The sequence below is a fragment of the Hippoglossus stenolepis genome, chromosome 5, assembly GCF_022539355.2.
Source record: "Hippoglossus stenolepis isolate QCI-W04-F060 chromosome 5, HSTE1.2, whole genome shotgun sequence".
In the NCBI taxonomy this organism is placed as follows: Eukaryota; Metazoa; Chordata; class Actinopteri; order Pleuronectiformes; family Pleuronectidae; genus Hippoglossus; species Hippoglossus stenolepis.
The window spans coordinates 19,392,878-19,414,179 of NC_061487.1; the positions used below are offsets into that span (position 1 = coordinate 19,392,878).

General features: G+C 39.0%; 1 protein-coding gene across 5 annotated transcripts in view; it reads left to right on the plus strand.

Moving 5' to 3' along the window:
- Window positions 1-9,046: 9,046 nt before the first annotated feature.
- shank3a (SH3 and multiple ankyrin repeat domains 3a) overlaps window positions 9,047-21,302 on the plus strand; it is a 150,712-nt gene continuing 138,456 nt past the window's right edge. For all 5 annotated transcript variants that reach the window (XM_047339979.1, XM_047339980.1, XM_035157511.2 and 2 more), the window contains exon 1: window positions 9,047-9,151. The gene's annotated coding sequence lies outside the window, so the exon portion shown is untranslated. The remainder of the gene's footprint in view (window positions 9,152-21,302) is intronic.

Here is a 21,302-nt window from a genome sequence, read left to right on the forward strand (position 1 = left end):
CGACTGTAATCAGAGTGTGTCTCATGGCTGATGATGAGTACTTTCCATTTCCATTATCATTAACATTGGCACGGTTGTCTGTGTAATCTACCCCATAGTGATGCACTGGAGTTTGATGAAGCTGATGAAGGATAATCAGCAATTAGTAAACTGGTGCAGAGAGAGGAAGAGAGGGACAGAGAGAGAGAGTATGTGTCCATGTTTGCACGTGTGCACATGTACGTGAATCTGAATGTGTTTTTTTATGACGTGTTAGCATGCATCTTGGGTTTGGTGATTGACTTTGGTGACAGGCATGTCAGAGTTAGTTTAGCTCAAATCTTCCTACAAGGCGGCTGCTGTGCTCCCCTTTAAACGCTTCAACTAATAATAATGTATGATTATATAATTATATTATATAATCAGTCCTGATAAAGTCCAAATTCAGTTGTTTCTGAAACACTTTTTATCTTATTTCATATGTTTTGAGGGTGAAGCTTTGACGAGACGGCCGATAGAAACGGATTTGTGTATTGGTTGGATATTTTTAAAGCATAGCCAGCTTTTGCTAACTTTTCCAGGTTTACCAAACCAAGTTGACATACTGTTCATCTATCTTGTCTGTAATACAGCAACGTCCCATCGTGCTACGTGGGTCTGTGCTATTTGCTATACCCATAACCTCTTAAAAGGGTGTCCTTCACTAATGACTAACCATATTCCCAGGTTGCTTTAGGTATTTGCAGAGCAAATCCTTAATGGAGGGCTAGAGAGTGAGGCCCAGTCGAATGTGTGATAGCAGGTGTTCCAGGTTGTAGTCATGGTGGTTTGTTTTTTGCCTTTCTGTTTGATTACTGTTTCTGTGTTCTGCATGGCTGAACACTGAGCCACACAGCAACGCCGGTTATCTATCTTTCTCTCACACACTCTCTCACACACACTGACAAATAACCAAACCGTGAAACAAAGAAGTGTTCAATTTTTTTTTACACCACCAGCTGTTCACACCCATACGCTATAATAAACACTGCAGTGCGTCTGAAACAAGGTAAACACAAAGTAGAATCTGTTCTACATTAATTAACCAACGGATTCATATAAACCATGAACTAAACTGACACCACAGACCAGATAACTGTCTCAACATTGACATACATGTGATGCTGCAGGTCAGTAAATGGTTTACTTGGCCCTTTGCGTCCCCAGCAACAGTTTTGAGATTGGCCACTTTGTCTGGTTGCGACCTTCATTTATCAGGTTGTTTATCCACTCAGGACTACACACATTCCAGCTTGGCAGCAGGGATGGGAACAGTTGATGATGGATTAGCAGAGGAAGACGCTGGCATAGGTTTAAAGCCAGGAGATGAACTTTGTGATTTGGTTCGTTTTGTGTCTCTCCTCAAACTCCCACTTTATCTCCTACTCTATTTTTCGCTCTTTCCCACTTTCTTATTCTACTACCTTAAATCTTTTGTTACTTTCACATTTTTCATATTTATCCACCTTTTATTAATATCCATAACCACATACCTGCAGAGATCCACAGCCCAATCTTTCTTCTGATTATCTTATCTGTCTTTTTATTCCTGTGTTTCCTTTCTATTATCTGTTAAATTTCTCTCCCTCTTCACAAACAATTAATCAGTCTCCCCTTGCCAGGTGCAAGTCATCCATCTCTCTCCATCTCTCCCCCGTTCTCCTGCTCATTTGCACAACTGTTTGTGGAATATAAACTTCGCAGAGGGAGGACGTCACGTGATGGCGTGCTTTCCCCCCCCCCTTTACTGTGATCACTGTGCCTTGTTATCTTGCATATGCTTGTTTCTATTGAGCCTGGCAGCAGCTGATCGATATTTGTCGTATAGACACTAATCACTGACACTATCCTTCTCACTAGGCATGCACTCACAGCTCAATAGCAATGATCCCACTTCATTTACATCTCGAGCCCATTCACAAAACAACTCATAGAGAGAATAATCCTCAATAATCCGAATGTAAATTTGCTATGAATGAACCTCCCAGCTGTAAGACTTCAGTCTACAAGACACTTGTGTTCTCAAATCTTAGAATAAAAATTCAGATAAAGACACAGTCTATAATCCAAATGAAAATGAAAGGGTACTGTAGATCCTTTAATAAAACACCTGGGACTGAAACACGCTGTTCCTCAAACTGGTAACGTTAAATTATGATTAAGTAATCCTTGTATTTCTGGATTAAAAAAGAATCATGATTTGTCATGCAGGGTTATTCATGCTGTGCTGTTTCCTAAAAGTCACACTGACACAACTGAAGGGACCTGTCCTAAGATTCAGGGAATCTAAATAACCTGAAGACAGGAAATGTCCGCAAACCCGTTGATGCTTCCACAAACTGATTTTACCTCCCAGGTTGGTAACATTTGGGCACAGGACCCAAAGCATGACACACATATGTATACCTGCATCAACAGTTCACCTGACAGGTCATGTGACTACCCAAGTAAAAAAAATAAAGTAAAGTAATAAAGTAAATAATGAATACAATACAATGAATATCAAACTCAGCAGTAAAAAGTAGCTTAGACAGTAAATCCAACAAGTGCAGTTCATCTTCGTTCACATGAGAAAAAATGGACCCAGTGAGAGCAATACTATGCAAGATTAATCATCTGTGCTAATTAACCTGGACTATATTGCTGGGTCAAAACTGAAAAGTTATTTAAATGGAAAGATCGGCTGATGTAAAAAGTTCTTGGAACTGGTAAGGGTTCATTAGAGTAAAAGGTTTAAATAACGATGATATTTCCGCAGACTTTTGAGCAATAATTTTCTCCAAAAATACTTTACATTAGTAACACTAGATCTGTTGTCTCAATGCATCTTAACAAACTGTAGCATGTTCTGTGGTTGAATCATTTATTTATTGAGTTGCCATGTTTTTGATTCAGTGTATCTTCTAGGGTGTGTTTTCAGTTCTTATTTACACCATTACCTCCCCTTCCAGGGCTTTTTCACACAGCAGCCACCTAACCTCATCCTGACACTGCCTCTAGTACTATTCTGTCTTTAACTGTTACTGTAAAAGGGCTTTTCCTCTGCTTGCTGGGCAACAGTCCAGCAGAGATCTTGAGAGATGGAGACAGAGCGAGGACCAGGAGAAGAGGGGAGGTAGGAAGAGGTGGGCTGTGGGACTGCTCAGAGGGTTTCCCCTGCCAAGGCGGCACAGAGGACGGTTTGTGTCTGTGTTTTTTTCTTAATGGTTCCATGTGTCTGAGCTTGCAGCAGAGGACCAGTTTGCCTCTTTACAGAGCTATGGTTGAGGCTCTGCTGCCAGGTGGTTACCACACAGCCATTTATCTTCATATGCTGACCATCTCTCCCGTCTGCTGCCACACGGAGCCAGAGTTCAACTTAGCACTAAAGCCATGACGGAGAATGGATTTCAATCATAACAACAGCAATGAGCGTTTAGAGAGGGCATTGTGCATCTTGCTATTATAGCATTTAAACTGCATCATATTCTTCCATCAGAGTCAAGGAGGATTATCATCAAAGGCAGAATCAGGCCGATGCTTTATACAGTATGTGACCCTCCAATAACCCTACTACCACATCATCTAAGTGAAGGTCACTAGTGCTCATTGTTCTGCTCTGTTGGGAAGGAAATAAGGGAATGGCACTGGCCTTTCCTTCAGGGTGTGTAGATCAGGGTGCATTGTTTTGTACAGGGTGGTACCGCTGATGATATTCATAGCATACAAAGGCTTGGCTTGGGTACTATTTAAAACAACTCACGTATGATGAGAAGATGTGTCCTGATTTAGACATGTCAGGGGAATGTTTTAGAGACACTGACTGTGTTAGATAGTTGCTGGTGTCATCTCTAAAGTGTCGTGTCTCCGGTTCTTGCAGAGTCTTTGAAAAGACACGGACACATAAAACTACGAACAGGTGACACCTGGGACTTGCTGACTTTGACACCAACTTAAAATGCAAAAATGCATCCTCTGCCCAGCAAGGGTTCTCTTGTTTGTTGATCCCAGACACAAAATACACTTTCATAAACTTGCATAAGCACAATCTCACAAGCCCACTGTCATATTCACGCACACTCGTGCACAGAAGTCCATAATTTGCAATTTCAGCAGTGTCACAGCTAATTTTTCAGTACGACAGGTTGACAGCACTTGAGGAGTTTTCATCCTCTTCTCTTCTTTTTCATTAATGTTATAAACAGTCAGTTTTTTGCTTTCCTCTCCAGCACTTATCTCGATACAATACAATGCAGTCAGGAATATCTTTTGGCTTGTACATTCAGGATTTGTTAAATTTGTCTTTTTAATCCTATATAGGGTTGAAGGAGGTGGAGATACATGAGTTAAGCTGTTGGAGCGACTGTACAGACAGCTATTTCACTTTTTGAGGTGAAGATCATATTTATGAAATGGTTAGAGAAAAATACCTTTGGAGAAAATTGAATGCCAGGGCAATAGTGAATACAGAGATCAATATGGGGTAGACAGTATGAATGTGTAGTTATTTGTCATTGTATTGCAACCTTTCAGCGTATATGTGGGAAAATGTAGTGAAAGAACCACCTAATAATAGAATAGGGCTCTTACTGAGGTAAAAAAAATGAAATTACAATTCAGACTTTTCTTCATTGTTCAGGGTGAACTCCCATAGAGATATAAACATCATCTGTTAGTTTTTTTCAGACTGTTGATGATGTCAACACTTGCCTTGACAGAGAGTTCATTTTTGAAATTAACCCAAAGCAGTTTGATGGTTTTAAAGTCAGGACTCTGTGCATGTCACATCTGTTATTTTTCCAACCCTGTTTTGTGCCCAACCACAGGGTCTTAAACACACTGTTGCCACATGTTAAGCTAAGTTATGACTCTTATACTAATAAATAGTAATACTGAATGTCGTACCATTAGAGCTTGGCGACACAGTCAAAAATTATATAAAAAGAGAACGTTTCATATCAGTCGATATCGATAATAATCACAATAAAATAGTTGAATGTTTAAAGGCTCAGTTTGTCCTCCCGAGTGAAGGTTGTGGTTTTAAACTCAACTTCATGAGCAGAGAATAATAAACACTTGATGAACAGCAAGATATTGTAAAAATCTGAAGTCGATCAACTAAGAGTTAAACCTCCTCACATGTGTTTGCAGCATGCATACCTATTATATAATTTGCCACCACAGCTTCTCGGCTTCTCCAAACATATATGTTTAGAATAATGTTGGTCGCCAGTATAAAAAGCTGTCACAAAAAAAATGGCTATGTCAAGGTCCTCCCACACAAACTGACTGGTTTAATGTGATGCATGAAATTTTTGGAATGAAAAATTGTACACATGCTTTTAGACTTAAGACGGACGTATTTCATAGGTGTTGGAAAGGATGGATCAAGTTTATCAGCCCATACAGAACAGATTTGTGTTAAAAGGTCAGCTCCATTAAGCACTTTTTCCCCCCTTTCGTTGGTCTGTTCCCTGCTTTTGATGATTTACTTGTTCATAAAAACAAAACAAGAAAATTGCAAGAAAGTGTAAATTGTGCCTTGTACCTGACACATTCATATGCAAATAAAAAGAAATAGGATTATATCATTATATTATTGATATTGTTTTATTGCTCTGCCCTATGTAGCGTACACTTTTTATTTATCTATTTTAAAAGACCCAGAGTGAAAGTGTGCAATTTAAAACTCTGTATTTGTTCTCACAGGCTGCTGGTTCCATGTTGTATGACGTATCAGAGAAAGGGTTTCAAAATAAAAGCATGCCACCTGTCGTAGATAGTTAGTTTCACTGTAACTTAGCTCAGGTGCCCTTTATTTTGAAGAGAGTCTTCCGTGTACCACCTGGCAGGTAACTCGCTCGTGTCCTCTCTGATGAGTTCTGTGAGTAAAATGTCTGCAGCTTCTGGACACGTTCAAATTCTGTTCAGGTAAAGTTCTCTGAGTGTAACTGTCTCAGGCTGACTGACGTTTAAATTATCGTGTTAATTATTCTCATTCGGGGCCGTTTGTTTGGTGCTAAGTTGTTTCAAAGAGTTAACAGCTACCTCGCGCCAATTAACTTCATGGTAAGTTCAGTGCGCGCAGTTAGTTACAGAACAAAATGGCGGCTTGTGTTACCATGAGCACTTAAGCAGGAAAAAGCTAATTGTTTGTCATGTCAAACGCAGGTAATTTGTAACGCTGGCTGCATTAAATTCCTCAGTAAAATGGCGGTGGGCCTTGTTTTAGTGTGTAGTTGCTCACTGGCTTTTAACAGAGCCATAAACTGAATTAATCACTTCACATTCTGCCTTAATCTACCTTTTCCCTCTGTAATTGTTTTAAACCACCCTATTGTAAACCTCTATGGATTTAATGGTGGCTCCTCTCATTCATATTGTGCAGGGTCAAGATATCCTCAGACGTTTCCCCAGGTCACCATGTGTATCCAGCTCAGGATGGAGGAGAGCTGAGGTTGCACTGCCCCCAAATCTCTCAAGTTCATCAAAGCAGTAGTGAATTCTTCCCAAAGAGTGAGTACATTGTTTTCTGTTCATAATGGCAGACAAGGCTCCTCGTATGTTTATTTTCCACAAATCCTAGTCCATAACATTTTGTAGGTGCCTGAAATTACATTATTTTGTCTACCATTATGAAAGGTTGACAACTCGGGGATACAAACTCTGATCTTGACTACTGGGTCATTCAGTGTCAAGTCCTCACGTTTTGGCCGCGCTGTCACAGGTGTTGATGTATTTGGACATGTTGGGCAGAGTAGAAACCTGTAACATAGAAATGTCATGTGTCTCGATTTGCAATCAAAGTTTGACATTTTTGAGGGGACTCTTTGACTTAGAGTGGCTGTATCTCTCTTAATATATATATGTCACAAAAAAATGTCTCATTTGAATGAAATGACATATTATCACCAATCCAAAAAAAAAATCTTTATATGCTTATATTTCTACTTTTGCATGGAGCTATTGTAACAAACACAATTTCCCCCTGCGATCAATTGGGTATTTCTGATTGTGATTATTATTAATGTTACAGTTATAGTTGACTTGCAAACCCCCCCCTGCTCCCTTAGAATTGGTCAAAATTTCACCAAGGTAACTTAAAACGTCACTATGACCTCCAGAAAGTTTACTCTTTACTTTTTTGTTGTTGTTGATGAGTTATGATCACTTATCTCAGGTGGCATCACATCACCAATTCTTAACAATGTTGTTGAACTGCACTTAGTGAGCAATGTACGGTCAAGCACATGAAAAATACTAAGACACAACTCTTTCGATGGGCTTCCAGGCTACTGGATAGTGTGCTCAAAGAAATACAACATAAGTGGAATCATAATTATTAAGCTTAATGTTAATTCAATGTAGTTCACTCTTTAGTTAATTATTTAGGAGTTTATGTTTTGATGGGATCTTTTGACAATGCACATCATCATCATTAGACTCTAGCAGAAAATACATTGTGAAATATGAGTCTTGATGCTTCGTGCTTCTATCTTCTGTCTTGTCACCACACAGATAAATTATGAAATTGAAGTCCAACGTAGGCAGGCGGTCTTTCCATCCGTCTTATTAAATGGCTCAGTGCTGTGCTCTGTGATTCTCCAATGTGTTTGATATCTCATTTGGCATTCCCTCTGTGTGCAGTCCTCGTTATCGTATTCCTATGGAGTGCACTGGCATTTGACATGCACACCCCAAACACTGTGGCAGCATTGCAGATCAACTGCCTCTCGCAGCATTATTCCCTCTTACAGTGTCATTGTATCTCTTCCTCTCCATCGTGTCGTGTCGCTCTCATAGACCTCAAACAGGTGATGGACCTAAGGGACCAGGGGGGGCTGTCACTGGCTTATGCATTAAATTGATATGAATCAGATTACTGTGTGCGAGAGGTGAGGGGGGCCGTGTATCTGTGTGTGGGGTTGGAGATGACTGAGTAAGTTTTTGAGTGCTCTGATTTCTACAGTCTCTGCTCTCCAGAAGATACAGTACTGTATATGGTCCTGGAAATAATCTCTCCACCTCCATGTAAGTGTAGCTGGAATGAACCTTTTTCCACACGGTGAGGACTTTCTACTTGTGTGCTGTCAGGACATTCATTGATTTGATTGTTTTTATTTGATGGAAGATCCAGGTCCATTGAGAAAAAAAGATGAATTAAATATGTAATTTCATTCTTTATCTTATTATTTGTAATCGTGTAATTCTCTATACAAAGGTAATACCCTTATTCAAGGTCAGTCAGTTTTTTAATGAAGCCCAAAATAACAACATATAGCATATCCATAGACCCTCAATATTGTGTAGTCTCTTTCGTCCTGTCTTCTTTTCTCTAAGCTTTTACCAGCTAGTATTATTTTCAACAGAGGCAGTTGCGAGTAGTTTTGGTTTTGTCACCATAATAGTGTCACAACTGTGCAAAATACAGTCAGGAAACCTTACAGGTGTGTATTGGGCTCCACTTGCATTACCTGCTGTCAGCATCGATCTGTTGGTAGCTATTTATTTTTTTGTGAGATTACATGGTGCACCTGCTATGATATACAATGCTGGGATCTCCAATAGGTCCCAGTGTTTTCATGGGGAGTTTCTGAACAGAATTAGGTTACAACACTTCTGCCAGATGACACTTTTTAGGAAAGAGTTCCTCCCTCATTGGTCATTATTTTCAGATCAGCAAATAAAAAAGCCTACAGAAACATCAGAGTAACTATTGTGAGGACTCTCTTGGTAATGAGAGGAGTAATTTTCACACATATTTTGTGAAAAAATAGATAAAGTAATCCAAAATAGATTAGAGTTGTTGCATAAACCATTAAATCAATAAAGCTTCAACCTGAATGGATGTAAACATTTTTCATTTGGTTGCATTTGCACATTAAATTGTCTCTGTAGTAGAGACAGAATTACTAAATCAACAGTATTAGCTGCTGACGTGTTATTTATAGCCTGTAGTGTGTCAAGGGATGAGGCCAGATGGACAGCCGTGATCCTATTACCTCTGTTACTTCTTGCAGTTGTGTCTCTGCCTCCAGACCCTGCATTACCACAGCAGACAGCACACATGGACTTTCTTCTGCTCATTAACACTGAACAGACCTCTGACTCCCCTGCCTATCCATTCATGAAACAGGACTGAGCACGGTTCATGGTATGTGTCTCTAAAGCAGGATTTGTTGATCTTAAATGTGGAGATTTGATACTTGTGGCAATGTAACCATGTGGTTGGGATATCTGGAGTTTTATATCATCATTATGTAAGTGCAATGTAAGTATTCTGTCAGTTATCTGTCAGGTTTAAGATGAAGAGAAAACAAGTGCACACCGAGGGGTCAGTGGCGGTACTGATGAATGATTGGCTGTTGGTCACACTGGATTGCTCATGTGCAGCTCATTCATGTTTCACACACAGTGGCAGTTGGTTATTTGAACATGGCTCTACTTTATTGAGGGAAGCAGTGAGGTAGAAAGTGAGAGCAGGAATGTATTTAATCTCTGTTCGAAAAGTGCAACTCATTTTTTTTTTAAGCATTGAAAGGTCTAATTTAGAAATTGAGAGACTTAATGGGTCTGACAGATTTCCAAATTCAGTAGAAAAATCAGAGAGTGCAGGAGAACTAGTTGAGATAAAGATAAAGAAAAACCTTGAAGCAAATATCACTGGACTGTATCTGGGGTACGATTGATATATTTGTATTTATAATAACCCGGTTAAACATAATTAATTATTAAAGAACGAGATAAAATAGCAAACAAAAATGCTTTAACATGATGATTTATTGATTATGAAAGATGAAAACATTTGATTGCTACTAAATGGCTTTAATAGCTGGCTACAAATGTTGAAGCGTTTGTCATGAAGATGCTTTAGCTTTTTGTCACACGTGAGACATTACTATCATCTCCCTGTTAAATATGAATAATGACTTCATTGTCTTGTTCCCTAAATCTGTTTCAGGCTGCTAATCTATTTTTTGGTTGTTCGACAGGACGACACGTTGAGATGAACATTTTATCTAAATTTTTTAGGCTTTCTGGATGAGAGTAGGAAAATGTAAGATTTTACAAATGAACAGTTTTGATGTTAGTGTTTTTCTTGTATTTGGTCACAAGTAAATTGTTGCATTTGTTTTCATAGTGATGGATCTGTCAATAGTGACAGTTTTGTTTCTGATTGTATCATTCCACATTAATGTGGTGTAATTTATTTATTTTTTTAATTTAAGTCAGTTCATCATGTTATAAGAGACTGACTCTTAAGCCCAGAGCAAATATTGTTTTTACTAGAAAACTCACTGGTGGCATTGGAATGTTTCCAGTAATATAGAAACACCACCACATACTTTATTCCATTAAACCCCGTCTCTCACGTTCCCCCATTTTTGGCACATTTTGCAGCCTAGCTACCCAAGCTTGGATGTAAATTGGTCCAACACTTTGAGTGTAACATGACTGCAACATAACACCAGCTGTATTCTCCATTCTGTATTCTCCATTCTGGTGTGACAGGCATTGCCAAATTAGTGAGGCAACGACAAGCAAGTGTTGTGTGTGTGTGTGTGTCTCTCGCCAAGTGTGCACGTTCTGTCTGCAACAACAAGTTAGGGTTTGTCACTTTGATCATGAAAGTTCATATCCACAGATATTAATTTGATAGTCATCCGTGACGCCAATAGCTCAGCAGTGGTGACATGCTGCTTATGAATGTCTCAAGGGTGATTTGGAGCATGGTGCTTTCCAAGAAGTGTTCATTTAAAACAGCATGAAAAAAATTGTGTCTTATTAATTTGTATTTCAAAGAAGAGTCTGACCTACTGATTTTGACATAACACTTAAGAGAACACAGTTTTTTTTAAATTTTTTTAGCTGAAGCATTTCGAAGGCATGTCAGTCAGAGTATTCAGTGCTGGCTTTTTGGAAAACCGATGAAGGCAGATGAAAATAAGACATGATAGGTCATTAACAAAACTGAATAACACTCAGACCTTGAAAATGGGGATGCATTTCCCTGACACTTGGTTAGATTGAATCGATTATAAAAAATAGTTGGCAACTTATTTACTAATCGATTAGTCCTGTCTGTTATAATACACGGCACACACTGTCAACGTCACACATTTACATTCAGTAATTATAGAAGGTCCCTTCATTCGCTGGATGCAGAGATGAGGGTGAGGAGATGGTTAGTGCAAGGGCGGCGGCGATGGAATGTGGAGAGTGATGGAATGTGGAGAGTGATGGAAAGAGAACAAGGATAATAGTTACTCTTAAGTTACAGGGTTGTTTTCAAGTCAAGAATTTGATAAATGGATAAATACCCACTAAGAAGTAGGGCTTAAATTTTGCACACAAAACATTCAAATTAAATCATAATTATGCAGAGATCTTTGAAAGCAGTGTGATAGGGTCTTCATCTTTCCTGGTTCACCATTTCTCAGGCACCTCTGCTTAGGAGTCTGGCTGCTTCCCCAGACACAGAGTCCCTTTTTGTGACTGGCCAGCTGGTTTCAAAGTAACGTGCTGAGGTTTGATGTTAAAGAGCCATTTCTTTTCCCATGCTGGGGTAAAATCACCATCTGTCCCAGTGTCTGCTCTGATTTGAGTGGTCTCTTTTCTCCACTGACCTACACAAGACTCCAGCATCACACCCTGAAGGTTTATACAGTGCACATTAATACTGTTGTTATTTTTCTTAAATCATGCTTTAGCATCTTCTTGCACTGGAAGTGTTTATGTAGATGTTTAGCCAAGACACTTTGACAATGTGGAGCAACAAATACTAAATCAGCAAACATTTAATTAGTTAAATACTCTATATGAGGCAATATGATGCAAAAAACTATTTTGAGATGACACACAATCAGTTCGAACATATTCGGTTGGGTGGAAAGTTAATTGGTGAGCCCACAGATTTGTTGTCGCTGAAGAGCAAGGCAGTTGCATGGTAGAAACAAAGATGACAAACCGCCTTACTTTTGTTCATTGAACAACACAAAGCACCTCCACACGTAGCTTCTCAGACACTTAGGTGTGTGATTGTCCGCTCAGGGTGGCTTTGTTTGCTAGTTGCTTTCTGTACAGATGGGTCAACAGGGCATGCAATAGGTCAAGCTAATAGTGAGAGCCCATTGCTGGATCACGAGGCACGCTTCTAGACTTGTTTGATTTTGCAATTGCACCCACTACACCCCCTTTTGTGTGTAGTTATTGTTGGGCCTAAATGTTTTTTATAGTCAATCCTCCGACAGGAACAACCATACTTAGTGTGTTTTGTTTTGCTTGAATATCACTACCACTCAGTAATTGTATTAACTGTACCTTTTAATGATTTCCCTAAAGTCTGTTTTTAATCTCCACAGATCTTCACTTGCTTGCAAAAAGAAGTCACAAACATGGATACACAAGGTGTTTTGAAAAGTAATTATAAAATGCAGATATACTGCAACAGTGTTTCAAAAGCAGCCTTTGAGAGAGAAGAGATTAGCATGGTTTGATATTAGCATATTGGTGAAAGAGAGGAGAGAGCTGCCATTACACTAGTGGTTAATTGACTCAATTTCAAATACATGAGTCTCTCTCTCTTTCTCTCTTTCTCTCACTCTCTCTCTGTCTTACTCTGTCCCTCCCTCTCTTTCTCCTTGTCAGCCTCTGGGCTGAATTAATGAGAGATCAGTGAAAGGATATTTACAAGATTAACGAATGCCTCAACACTCAACACTGTTGTCTGTGTATATGAGTGTCAGTGTTGTCCCAAAGGGGCTGTGAGGATTACACCAACATATACTGTAATATAATAACAGGCCTAAATATCATCAAACTAATCTCAAGCTGTTATACCTTTACGGTCTGAGATGAATTGTATATTGTGTAATGGAATTACAGGCACGACCGTTGATACATAACAGAAGGAATGAAGGAATATCCGTTCATTCTCGGTTTGTGTTGTCTGGCCAGCAGACATAATAATGACCCTAAATTCATTAATGTTCTTTCCTCCGAGGAAATTAATTATTTTTTAATCTCACCATAATCACATTTTAGTTTCATAGGGAAATGTTGCTTCTTTGATTCTTCGGCCGCTTTATTTTTCTTGTTTTTCATCAGTGATGATTCTCTTTTGCTTCACTCTATTTTTCCCCTCTGAGTTTTTGTCAGCTTCAAAGTAATTCTTCTTAAGAACATTTTTATACAAAATCGGCTACTTCAATCTGAGACTGTCTGACAATGAAACTTTTAATCCTAGTGATAGCTTTGTGCATCATAGCTCTCATTGTGTATTTCCAGCAAAAGAAAACTTGATGTTATACTCGTGTGTGTGTGTACGTCCACTGATCTTTCTGTCTACACTACTGTTGGTATTTCTGCGTATCCCACTTCTCAGAACCCAAGGAAAGGGACCCCCATTCTGCAGGAGGTCAGTTAATTATCCAGAAAAGGAAATCTAACCTGCATACATTATGATTTTATATAAGGTTCATCCCAAAAAATGGTCCTCTCATGGGACTAGGTCTCCATAACAAACTCTCTGACTTTCATTTTAATTTTGTAAAGAATATACAGTTATGGAAACTAGAGTAAATGGTGTGTGTATAATGGGATGGGAGGCAGTGAAGAAAACTGAGGAGAGTTATGGTCTGTCTGTCTGTCTGTCTGTGTGTGTGTGTGTGTGTGTGTGTGTGTGTGTGTGTGTGTGTGTGTGTGTGTGTGTGTGTGTGTGTGTGTGTGTGTGTGTGTGTGTGTGTGTGTGTGTGTGTGTGAGAATCCGCGTGTGAATTTATGTAGCTGATCACGCTCGAAAGAAATGACAATGTTTTGGATCAAAAATAGAACTGGAGGGCTTTTGCTGTACACACACACACACACACACACACACATTGATTCAGTTAATGATATTTCATTGTAGAATATCAATTTTGCTTGGATATGAAAGGAATTCTAAAATACGTGTCTCATAAACCAACTACTGCTTCCATTTTACAGCGTTGGTCTGTAGTGGAAACCCTGTATTCACACTTTTTGTTGTGTGCGAGTGAATGTGTGTGAGTGAATGAATGAGTGAGTAATGGGCGCGATGCAGAAATGTTACCAGCGAAAACACTGAAATGAGTAGCGAAAAGGTTTATCTGCACACCTGAAAAGATTGATTTTACAGTGGCTTAATGAATAAAATGTATTTATTTTTTCCATAACTACTTATAAATGAATACAGTAGTTAGTACTTATGTTCATTATAATAAATATGTGGCTCTCTAGCATGAAACTTAACAGTTTCTTTTTAGGTACTGGTGTAACTATGATGTTTATAGAGAAGCATGCACTGACTATGTAAATATAACCAACACTGTAGGAATGTCACATTTTTTAAATTAGGCAGCTAAGATATAAACTGTAGATTAGACAGTCGTATTCATCTTGTTAACAGTATGTAGAATATAGCAAAGAACTGTTGTCTGTTGAGTGTCAACACTTTCCCATCTCATTTTCTCTGTCTCCAGCACTGTCTGTCTCCAGCACTGCATTAGAACATTAACAATGCAAAAAACATCTACATTTTTTCTACCGTGTATATTTATTGTGTGTGAGTGCATTTGTGGTGCAAAATGGCTCTTCTCTGTGTTAGAGAGACACACACACACACACACACACACACTCTGCAGTCCTCACAATATCACCCCTGAAGATGCTCAGATATTTATGTGGTAAACATCTGGTTCAGTGGTAGGGCAAACTACACAGCAAGGTCAGTGTTTTTAAGTCAACCCTCATCCAAGCTGTTTGTGTATGAAAGAGCCGTAAGCCGTGATTTTTCGGGCATTGCACATTCACTTTTTATCTGCAATCATACCTTTCCATAGTATTTTCCCTCTTCCGAGTGGTGGGTTTGCTTTGTGGAGCAGGAAAAGGCGCAACAGCTCTTAATTCACTGCCCCTGAGAAAATGGGGAATACATTTTTCTCTGTTGACTATTAGGTTGAAGGACCGCAATTTCACATGCAGGCAAATGTACAAGCGCACACACTCATACACACATAATGACACACTCATGGACACACATACACATGTACATAAAAGGCACACAAATCCTCACAGACCCCTGTGGACTTAGAAGTGGAGGTATTAGGTCATTATTGTAGCTCTAGAGAAATGAACACTTCATCTCCAACCCCTTTCCAGAGGCTATTGATTAGCCTTCCCCCTGCAGAGTTGTAGATGTGTTGTTTTTCAGTTTCAGGGCTTACTGAATCCTGAATGAAATGCTAAATATTAATAAGGAACCATACCTTCCTTACCTTGATTCTCAACGTAATCGATCTGTTTACCTGTAAGTTTAGGGTTAAAGAGTGAGTTGGTGTGCATGCAAAATAAAAAACTTACAAGAGTATGTATGCCACAAACTCCAAGTCTCAAGTATCCTTTGTGTGTTCAGCATATCCCAAACATGTATATTTTTGCTATCACTATCTCGAAATGAGCCATTCCTGCAAAAATTCTTGTTTATTTTAAGCCACTGGCAATGAGCCCTGCCCAGTAATAACTCTTTTGTTAATCTAGCACTGTGTAGCCATGGGGCAACCAATAAATGAGCATCCTTCGTAAAATCCACAAGAGACTTATCACAGTTTAAGGTTGGTAGGCCCTAGTTACAGACTTGGCCGTCTGTAATACCATTTGGAAAAGAAAAATGTTACCAATTGTTTGACCATAGCCCACAGTAACCTCCTTTAAACGTGTATTTTTTAATACTAAGATTAATGTGTTTATTGTGGTTTATGTAGTTTTTCTTGAGGTACGGCTTGGAATAATGCTGTAAAAATGTAATCATACTGTCACTGGGCAACCATATATCGCCCTCTCACTACTGTAGATGACTTCTTTATTGTCTGCTCCGTTTCTGTCCATTAAATTTCGTGACAGTTACAGTTAAGTCTGGCAAATTTGTGACTGTATTATGTTGCAACCCCTTCTGCACCAGCCCACGCTGTGTGTGTCCTTTCCAACATCACCTGTCAGGGAGTGTGCCCCCTTTTCCTACGTCACAATTGTCTCTGTGGTGCATTTGATAATAAAGTTATTTTTAACCGTTCCCTATTATTCCCAACATCATAAACTATCCATTGCTCTGGGCCCATTGCCAGTACTGTCATTGCAATGTAATAGCCAATACATCAACAAGTGCATGTATGTGTGTTTGTGTGTGTGTGAGTGAGTTCGTCTGAGTCAAAGTGTGAGATCGCAGCATTTTTAGAGGTAAAGTGTGCATGAAAGTGTCCAGAAGAACTCTGTTTCTCAGTGTTGATCTTTTTATCAATGAATTACATCTAATAGCTTTGGACTGTGAAATGTGCGTAAGTGGGATGGTCAGAGATTAAACCTATGACTCATTTTATACAATCTACAATATGTCTCAAATGCTATAATATTAATAACCTCTAAGTAAATACATGAGGAGAAATGAAGACATTAATATTTTTTGGCCTGGTGCTCTGTCGCATGCAGCAGCCTATAGTTCTGAGAATGAATTTTTACACCCGTTGCCCTGTGCAGTCATGTTTGATATGCTGCTTCTCTCTCTATTGCTCAGCTCCTAGTGCTGTACTGTAATTACTGCACTTGGCAGACGGTCACGACAAATCGACAACTGACAAATTTTGGTGTAGGGGAGGGGATGAGCCACAGAGAAGAGAAATGTGGCGGTGAGGAAGGATGTTGTGAGGCAGAAGAAGAGAACCACAGATTTTTTTTTTCCCAAAAGATTTAATTAAAACAAATCATAGCATTATATGAAAAGTTTCATTTGACAGTCATCCATGTTAGCAGAGGGAAGTGGGTGTCTTCCTGTTGAGGATTATTTGTGTGCGTATCTGCGTGTTAGATGTACAGTGGGATACCTTTGGAAAAATTAAGAAATCCAATTAGTCACAAATTTCTTCTACCTATGAGGATCTACCACAGACTTTTGGGGCTGTTGTTTATTTTGAGATGACACACAATCAGTTCGAACATATTCGGTTGGGTGGAAAGTTAATTGGTGAGCCCACAGATTTGCTGTCGCTGAAGAGCAAGGCAGTTGCATGTTAGATTTGTGTCGTGTTGAGACACGACACAAATCCCCCACACAGTGATACCTTTCATGTTGGGTGTGTCTCTTAGTGACCTTTGGGCTTAGCGTACCAGGCCTTATCTTTTCTAAACTATCTAATTTCAGAATGATTATTTCACTTTTGGGTCCTCCAAGTAGATATATTTACCTCTGCCAAGGAGGTTGTGTTTTCATTGCTGTTTGTTTGTCTGCTTCTCAGCAGGATTACTCAAAAACTACTGAACCAATTTGCATGAAATTTGGATGGATGACTCAAGAACACATTACATTTTTTGAGTCAATCCTGATGAATAAGAGATCCAGGATTTATTTTTACTTTCTTTAATATGGCGAGATAGGGTGATTAAAGATGACAGAGGCATGCACTCTCCGAGCGCCCTTCTATTGTCATGTGTTTAAGGCCCTCATTTTTATTTCAATTGTCTGAACTCTACCTACAGAAGAATAAAGTTTTTTACGTGCGTGCTGTGAGTGGCACAATTAAATATTCATGACTCAGAATATGCTTATAATTGTCATTGTAAGTGTTCAAATTTTGTTGAGAAAGAAGTAAAATTTAAGCAAATCATTGCTGACATTTAAGATTTGATGAAGAAATAATATGAAGTACAGGGTAGTACTGAGGAGCTGACAATGTGAAAAGGCTCCAAGTTGACTTGCAGTTGTGCCCTTTAATATAGTCCCTGCACCAGGTACTGCTGGTGTGCAGTAGAAGGAAATTGCTATTTGGAATTGATTATTCCTCTCGGAAAAGAGATCTGCTTGTGCATTTACTGCAAATGCAAGTTCAGGACACATTTTCTGAATGCTTGATTAATTTGGGAAATGATAAAGACTCTGAACAGGTAAACAAGTTGTTCAAGGAAGACAGAACTGAACATGTTTTTCATAAATCTATATTCAACTAAATGCCTTAAACAATTGTATCAGTGGACCGGCTGAAACCTGTCCACTTGGACCTAGATCATCCTACTGAAGTAGCTATGCCTCCACGGCGGGGGCGCCCTCCTGCTCATTCCCCATGCCACCGCACAGCCCTTCATGTTCCTCCAGTTAAACCCCCGACTTCATCCCCTGCTCATGTTTTACGGAGCCGTGCAGGTCGGGTGATTCGGGCCCCAACGCGTTAACTTTGTGTGTGAATTCTGGGGGGACGTATGTAGTGGACACATGTGATAGACAGAATTCACCAAAGACTGTTGACGTGGTTTACACTATTTGATTTGCACTACGTGGTTTGCACGATTACACATTCTGTAAGGAGCTGTGGGGTTACCATGGTAACAAGGGCACTGGGAGGGGTTAAAAGCGGATGTTTTGGTGACACCCGGGAAGTTCTCTGTAGCCCTAAAATGTTTGTAAATAAAATGCACACCGAGAGGTGCACAAAACAAGAAATCGCCTGACTACTTCATCCCATCAACTCATCCCAAAAAAATTGCTCCAAGTACAGCAGAGACAAACCAACTGACTCACTAACTATAGTAGTGATGAATATTAGACATGGATATTATGCTTGTAAATAATTTTCAATTCCAAAAGTTAAGAGTGAATCCTTGTACCATTCTTTGTGAAAAACAGACAGGATTTGTGTGTACAAAAGAGACTGAACAAAAGCATACAGTGAATTCTCTTCATCTGTTGCCAACTTCTTTTATGTGGATAACGAATGTCAAAGCGAGTGTGAAGCAGGGATTTGAATCGTTGACAGTAAATATTTTGTTTGTAAAGACTGAAAAAACATTTATTATAGAGGAACTTAATCATGGTTTTACATTATTTAAATAGATTACGATTTAATTTTTAGTCAAACTTTTCATGAGTGGCAATGAGTGCAGAGAATTTTCTAAATATCTCAAAATAAAAATATATTTTTTGGTTTAATGGCATTAAACTCAATGCATAGTGGCAGCAAGCAGACATTAAGTAGTATTTATACTGGGAAGTCATTGCCTAACAAAGGCACATAATCCTATGCATAAGCAAACTCCAGATGCTGTCAAGGAGTGTCACTTTAAAATGTCTTGATGTCATCTGTGCACAGTCGTTTTGCCATTTCCGTTAAAGAAGCCTTAAAATGTTCAGCATACAAATGCCACATCTTGTTTGCATAATGTTGAAGAGGCTCACTTTGAGCACTCTTCCAGTTTTTCATGCACAAATCAACGAAATGATTCACTTCCTCACAGTTTTTTGTGATTAAATATTTTACAACCTCTTGATGTCACTGGCATCTATTTGTATGCAAAGTATTTGTGTTGCATCAGGAAACTGATGGAAGCACTAGAAACCTTGCAGTGATTCAGGGTTGTTTGGTTATGAATATGAAGTTGATCACATTCATCACTCCAGCTGCGCAGTTGTTGGAAAGTATTTACCACTGGTAAACCCAGAGTAAGAACCAGATGATGGCTACACACAAATGAAAACATTTTAGGCAGGACTGTACGGGGCTTATATCAAAGTCAACACGCTGCTCGTACATCAGGCAGCACACTGGAAGTCAAACATGTTACAACCATCACTATTGCTCTCTCTCTCAGTATGATATTGCAGTGCTAAAGCGACACTGTGGTGCTAACATGTTGAGTTTTCAAAGTCATATTAGTTTTGTTCGTTTCCTAGGATGGCACCAACTAAACACAGAAAGGCCATCTAATGCTTGTTTTGTAAAATATCTTATTTCATCAAGGCAAGGCAAGTGTATTTAAATAGCACATTTCAACAACAAGGCAAAATGCATCATGACAAATTGTAAAAGAAAATACAAAATACATAAAAAAATTAATAAAAAGAGGTATATACAAAATAAAAGAATAAATAAATACAATAAGAAATGAAATAGTTAAAATAACACTGCAGTGTAAGAAATGAGTAATTTTTTTATTTAAGAAAAGGCCGTGGCAAACAGGAATGTCTTGAGCATTGATCTAAAAAGATTTGCAGCTGACCTGCAGTTCTCTGGGAGCCTGTTCCACAAATGAGGAGCTTAGAAGCTGAACGCTGCTTCTCCATGTTTAGTTTGGACTCTGGGGACAGAATGCAGACCTGTTCCAGATGACCTTAGGGGTCTGGATGGTTCATAACATTGCAGGAGATCAGAAATATATTTTGGCCCTAAACCATTCAGTGCTTTATAAACCAACAAAATATTTTTGACTTTGACAGACAGACAGGGAGCCAGTGTAAAGATCTTAGAACTAGAGTGATATGATCCACTTTCTTTATGTTAATGACGACTCGAGCAACAGCATTTTGAATTAGCTGCGCCTTTCTGATCGATCGAGACCTGTGAACACACCACGGTGTGGAATGCAGCACTGAGATCCAGTAATACGAAGACTTAGACGAGTCATTTAAGACCTTAACTAGAGCAGTTTCAGTGCTGTGGTGCGGTCAAAAACTTGACTGGAAGGACATCAAAACTGTTTTGTGCAAAAAAGTTTTTCAGCTGTTGGAACAGAGCCTTTTTAAATTATTTTACCTAAAAAATAGAGATTTGATATGGGCTGTAATTGTGCATGACTAATGTGCCTAGAGTGTTCTTTTTTTAAGAGGGGCTTGATGATGGCAGTTTTCAGGGCCTTTGGGAACACACCTGACAGGAGGGACGTATTGACAATCATGGTATTATTCACAGATGTTATGAAAAGTGGTTCATAAATTGTGGACACGAGGCTGAGACTTTTTGCAGCAAGCAGCCATTGCTGAAGAGGATTTGCCCTTTTGTAAAGTGTAGCTGTTCTGCTCTACCATTTTCTCTTTTCCCATTACTCACAATGTTGGGGATGGGTTGAGCTGAAACACTGTTTGCTCCCAACCTTTATCAGTTTCTATATCAGTGAAGATGACAGAGAGGAACAGTGAAAATAGGGGATGTTGCAAGAACTGACTAATGCATCTGCAGAAAAATACTTTAACTACTTGAGAATCCTACAGCAAAGACTTGTTTCTGAGTGTTTTTTGTTCATATGTATGTTTTTTTTCATATATTTGTCCACATCCCTACAGATTGAAATTGAACCAGGGAAATTTTGCATGCATGTATTCAGCAGCGGTTTTCACATATGCACATTAGCACTTTGCAATTGCCCAGCAAAGTTATCTTTTGCCTTTCAAGCAGGTCTGATGGTAGATGTAGGTTTTTACTGATGTTACTGTCTGACTGAATGAACTGCAAGTTGTGGACACTCATAATTTT